We start from the raw sequence: 6,000 nt of genomic DNA, 5'->3' as shown, positions 1-6,000 counted from the left end.
TGTAGCAGACTTATGGGCCGAAGATAATATGTGTACAACCTCTGGATCCAATGTATGACTCCTGACTATAGTCAGAAGAGGAGGAGCCAAGCCGTCAATTTTAAGGTGTGCAGGGACTGGTGGAATAGTCCCGACTGATGAACCAAAAGGTCTGGGATCTGATCCAGGAACCATGGACCTTCCAGAGCATATTTCCGAAGATAGGGAAACCATACTTGACGAGGCCAGTAAGGAGCAATTAAGATCATTTTGCTCCCCAAGAGTGGCTTTTGGATCACTCTGGGAAGGAGAGGAACTGGGGGAAAGGCATAAAGCAATCCGGTGGGCCAATGACGGGCAGTGCGTCCATGGGGCTCTTCCCCAGAGCCAGGGTTAGGGAGAAGAATTTTTTGCACTTCGCATTTAGTGGAGTCGCGAAGAGGTCGCAACATGGAACTCCCCATCTGCTGAAAATCTGACTTGCAACTGTCATGTTCAGAGACCATTCGTGAGGAGAGAGGATGGTTCTGCTCAGTCTGTCGGCTATCACATTGGACTTGCCCGGGATATGAGTGGCCACTAAAAAGCGTTTGGTCGAGACTGCCCATTCCCAGACTCTCATGGCCTCTCTGCAAAGAGGATAGGATCTGGTCCCTCCCTGTTTGTTCAGGTACCAGACAACTGACATGTTGTCTGAGTGAAAGGCAATTACGCCCTGAGGGAGGTAATCGTGAAGGGCTTGAAGGGACAGAAGCACCGCCCTCATTTCTAGGATGTTGATATGAAGTAGGGACTCTTCTGGGTGCCATTTGCCTTGGACTGACCTGCCCAGGGAATGCCCCCCCCACCCCATCTGGGAGGCGTCCGTGGTCAAAGTGGCCGCAGGAGGAGGCGGAACAAAGGGTCGTCCCTGATCCAAATTGGAGGGCACTAGCCACCAGTGAAGGTCCCGTTTGCATGTTTCCATGATCCATATGAGGTGACTGAGAGGGAGTTCCTGAAAGGACCACTGAGCTGAAAGAAGCCACTGGAGAATTCTCATGTGCAACCTTGCCAAGGGGACTAGAAGAACCGTGGCGGACATGGATCCCAATAGCTGCAGGACCATCCTGGCTGGGGCTTTGGACCTGGGAAGTAAGGCTCGAACTTGAGTCTGTATGGTTTGTATTCTGTCTGTAGGTAGATAGACCCGCATTTGGTTTGAGTCTATCTCTACCCCTATGAATCTTATTCGTTGAGATGGCAGCAACACAGACTTTGGCCAACTGAAGGTGATTCCAAGGAATTGCCCAGTGATATAGTGGCTTGTAGGCTCCGCAGTAGTAGATGCTTGGAGGTGGCAGTTAGGAGCCAGTCGTCTAGATACGGAAACACCTGGAATCCTAGACTTCTCAGGTGAGCAGTCACGACTGCCAAGCACTTGGTGAACACCTTGGGGCTGTGGTGAGACCAAAGGGCAGCGCTGAACTGAAAATGACTGCCTCCTAGGCTGAAGCGCAGATGTCTCCTGGACGCTTGATGTACCATGATATGGTAATAAGCGTCCTTGAGATCTATGGAGCACATCCAAACACCTTTCTCCAGCAATGGGAGAATGGTTTGTAGGGTGACCATTCGGAACTTGGACTTTCTGACTGAGCGGTTTAGGATGCTGAGGTCCAAAATGGGCCTCAAGTCCCCGGTCTTTTTTGGCACCAAAAAGAATCTTGAGTAAGTCCCTAATCCGATCTGGTCTGCGGGGACCGGTTGGATGACTCCTTTTTGCAGCAGCTTTGAAACTTCTGAGGCTGCAGTATCCCATTGACTGGGTGGCGGGTCCGGGATTTTTTTGGACTGAGGTGGGGAGTGAGAGAAAGGGATGGTGTAACCTCCGGCGATAATTCGAAGCACCCATCGGTCCTGAGTGATACCTTCCCAGGCTTTCAGGTGCTTCGAAAAACGACCCCCGACTGGCTCCGGAGCTGCACAGTCGGGCAATCCCTCAGGGACTGTGAAAGGCTGAAGAGCCACGAAAGGACTCGTGGTCTCCAGTGTTGCGAGGGCCTCTGCTGCCTCTGGGACGGCGTCTTCCAGAAGAATTTCCCCCTCCCCTGCCTCTGGAAGGGGGATCATCCTGCTGAGAGGGGTAAGGCTTCTGAGATCTACGGAACCACATTTTCCCTCCTCTTTTAGCCTTGGGATAAGGCCGAAAGGGAGTGGAAAATCGTGCCCCTATGGCAGTCAGAGTCTTACCCTCCTGTTCGCAGCGGGTCAGTGTGTCCTTTACCTTGGGTCCAAACAGGGAGGACCCATCAAAGGGGGCGTCGGCAAAGGAAGACTTAAAGGCCTCCGCGAAATGACACAGGCGGAGCCAGGCTTGTCTCCGTGAGCAATGCCTGTACCGCTCTACTCGCCTTCGGCCGCATAAGAAATGAGCCTCATGGACGAGTTTGAAATGGACGACAATGTAGCCAGCTGAGAGCCAACCGTCTGGGCCAGCTCCTCAGGCAGGTTACCCAAGAGGGTATCGGAAAGCTCTTTAATCAGATCCCTCTGAAATCTAGTAAAGTGCATAAGGTAGTTCAAGGACCTTAATGTAAAGGCCGCTGAACTTAGGGTGCGCTTTCCGTACCGATCCATGCTCCTAGACTCCTTATTAGGAGGATGGACGGACGTCGAAGCCTCTGCTACATCTTGCTGGGTAGCAGATGCCACCACCAAAGCATCTACAGCCAAACCTTTGGTTAGAAATTCTTTCTCAGGGGGTGCCGAGAGGAACTTATTCGGATGAGCAGGCACCGGTTCCACAGAGTCTGTGTGTTCCCATGCCCTTCGACAGATCAAGTCCAAGAGCTCGTCGAAGGGCGGAGACACCAGGAGGCGGAGGGCTGAGCCCCGAAGGCCTTAAGGAACACCGACTCATCAGCAGAAGGGGGTTTGGACTGCCAGCCGCCTCATTGTTTAAGGGCTTCCAGGATGTCTGCAAAGGAGACATCATCCGAGGACGACTTAGGGGACCCCTCTGCATCATCGAGATCAGTGTCTGATGTAAGAGACTCATCAGGGGAGTCAAAGTGCTTCCTCTTGCACGATCTTTTCCTGGGGGGTTCTTCCGAAGAGGCTTCAGAAGGACCTCCAGGAGGGGGGGAAACCCCAGTGGGGGTAACCTCAGGCCCCAGGGCTCCACTGTCTAAGGACAGGGGGACTGCCAAAGACCCAGTCTCGGTATGCAGGGAAGAGCTGGGGAGACCGTGGAGGTAGCCAAAGAAGATCTGGCTAACGCACTCCTCATAGCCCTGAAGGCGGGACCACCAGAATCCTGGGAGGGTCCCACCTCCGTGGCCACGACATTAGACGGCACTCCCGCCGCCGACGCACCAAGAGAGAGACTTGGGACCGAAAACATCAATCCCGAAGCATCCCCCCGGGGCCGATGGAAGAAGTCCGTGTACTGAACTCCGACCTAAGAGCTGGAGTTGGAGTAAGGGTCGGGCCCGACCCTAAAACCTCCACTGGTTCCACCAGCACCGGCTCCAATGGTGCCGAGGCTGTTGGAGGAGGAACCATAGAAGGAAGATGGACCATCGGCTCCGAAGCCGAATGGGCTGGAGCCGAAACTAGCTTTTGGAACACCGGAGACTGGAAAAGTCTTAGGAGCACCCTGTCGATGTCCGAATCAGACATCTTGGATGATCTGGAGGATACCGATCGGGCCCGAACCGATTTCTCCATCGGCTCCAAAGGGCTAGGGGACCGGCTCCGAATGGATTCTACCACTATCGGCTCCGAGAGAGATCTCAAGGCAATTTCCCTTGGTGCCGATAAGGACTTCGGCTCCGAAGGGGAAGAGTCTGAGCCGGTAACCCTCATCGGCTCCAATATCAGTGGAGCCGATGAAGGTGACCCGCCACTCGATGCCCCAGTCCTCTGCTCCGAAACCAGAGGGGTCGAGGCTGGAGGCATCGAGGCAGACTCGCCTCGGCTCCGAAGTCCGTGGAGCCGATGGAGAAGTCTGCCTAGGTTTTTTGGCAATCGGTTCCGACAGACTGGTCGGAGCCGACGCTTTCTTCTTTTTTGAAGGAGAGGGAGACGAAGATAAAGCCTCCTCGAAGGAAGGCTTGATTAACCCCTTAAGGATTAATTTGTTTTTCCTCTCCTGGAGGACCCTTGATGAGAAGGCGTGACACACGCTACATGATTCTTGTAGGTGCTTGGCGCCTAAACAGTAAACACACGAGGAGTGGTCATCCGTTATGGACATCTTAAAACCACACCTCGTGCATTTTTTAAACCCGGAGGGTTTATGCTCTTTGGACATGACTAAATTAGAAAAAACGCACCTGTCTAAAGAGAAACACCAAAACTTAAAGTTTAGAACAGAAAATATAAAGTTTTTTTTTTTTTTTTTTTTTTTTACACAATACAGATGTACAAGAAAATATTCCACACAGAAATAGAGAGAGAGTCAAGACCCTCTAACTTAAACGGGTACTTGACCCACAAATAAAACGCTAAGATAGCAAAGGCAACAGGGGAAGGCCCCTCTAACTAAAACGGGAAACCTTCCCTTGACGAAAAACACAAATTCCTAAACAAAACTGTTCAATACACACTCAAATCACAACAATAGCTGTTAAAACAGCTTTTGGGTTCAAAGCAAGCAAATTCCTGACAGGAAAAGCCTAAATAAATTAGTACTTAGCCCAACCAAGTTGAGACCACGTCTAAGCTTGTAAGCTGCAAACGAGATCTGGGGGATTAGTGGTGGTGCATCCTGGGATAAGAAATAGCTCAGCCAATAAGAGGCCTTGCTCTATAGCATAGCGTGCCGAGTCGGAGCCGAGGGATCGGCTCCGAGCCCATCAGTACAGAATGTAGGCGAGATAGGATCACATAACATCTCCAAGCAGATCTGAGCATTGCCACTTAGATTCTTGACATAGCTAAAGAATACCTTGCGGTTATCTTTGAAGTCCTTGGCAATTTTTCTTTCAAAGCTCGCCTTGGATGATTTTATGAGGGATCGTAGTTTCTTGCTGATACTGATCAGGGATGTCTTCCCTTCTTGGGATTTTACTCTTTTCTGTACTAGTTTCCTCCTTCTATTGTATAGCTTGTTTATGGCAGGAGTCCACCAGACTGGTTTCCTTTTCTTGGAGGAGTGAGTCTTGGTTTTGCTTGGGATGGCACAATCTATGCATTCTTGTAGGTGCCCGTAGAATGCATTAGTAAAGGATTTTGCAGCTTGGACAGCATTATCTTTCAGCATGGCAGCTTTGAACCTTTACACCTCGGTCTTAAGTAATGTGAAGTTTGCTTTTGAAAAGTTTTTCAGGGTGGTTTTTTTGTCCGGGGGTGGGGGCGGAATGTGGATATCCAAAGTGATTTGTTTATGGTCAGATCTAACCAGAGAAGGGTTGACCTCCGGTGTAGAACACCGGTCACCCATGTTGGTGATGACCGGGTCCAATATGTTGTCACCTCTGGTGGGAGTGTTGACCAGTTGAACCAGGACATTTGAATTTATAAATTCTAGGATATGTTGGGCAAGGGAGTTAGTACTTGAGTAGTTCTCCCAATTAATGTTTGGGTAATTGAAATCACACAATATTAGGGTGTTTGGTAGCACCTTTATGCTTCCCAGTATTTCCAGAAAATCAGAATGGAGGTCCTGGAACATGGTGGGTGATCTGTAGCAAGCTACAATTTGAATTGCAGTTTTGCCCGCTTATCATATTCATTTTGCTTGTTTAAACTCTTTTTATGCCCATTGTACTTTTCTTCTGCTTGTTTTACTCTAAACATGCCCTTTTTGCTTTAAATATACTCATTTTGCTTTTCTGATAATCATTTTGTCAGATATCTTAATTTTAAACATTTCCCTTATTTAATAAACCTTTTGTGCCTCATGCTTGTTTAATAACGTGGTTTGTGCCCTTGTAATGCTCTGTTTTGTTTTATTTATAAAAATAAGCAGTTTTGTGCAAATTCTCTTTATTTTTGATTCTTTTTCTGGCTCTTTTTCGTGCTCATTTCTCTTAG

Source organism: Protopterus annectens, chromosome 1.part0, assembly GCF_019279795.1.
Source record: "Protopterus annectens isolate FY-2018-M chromosome 1.part0, PAN1.0, whole genome shotgun sequence".
Classification (NCBI taxonomy): Eukaryota; Metazoa; Chordata; order Ceratodontiformes; family Protopteridae; genus Protopterus; species Protopterus annectens.
Note: the sequence above shows the minus strand (reverse complement) of the source record.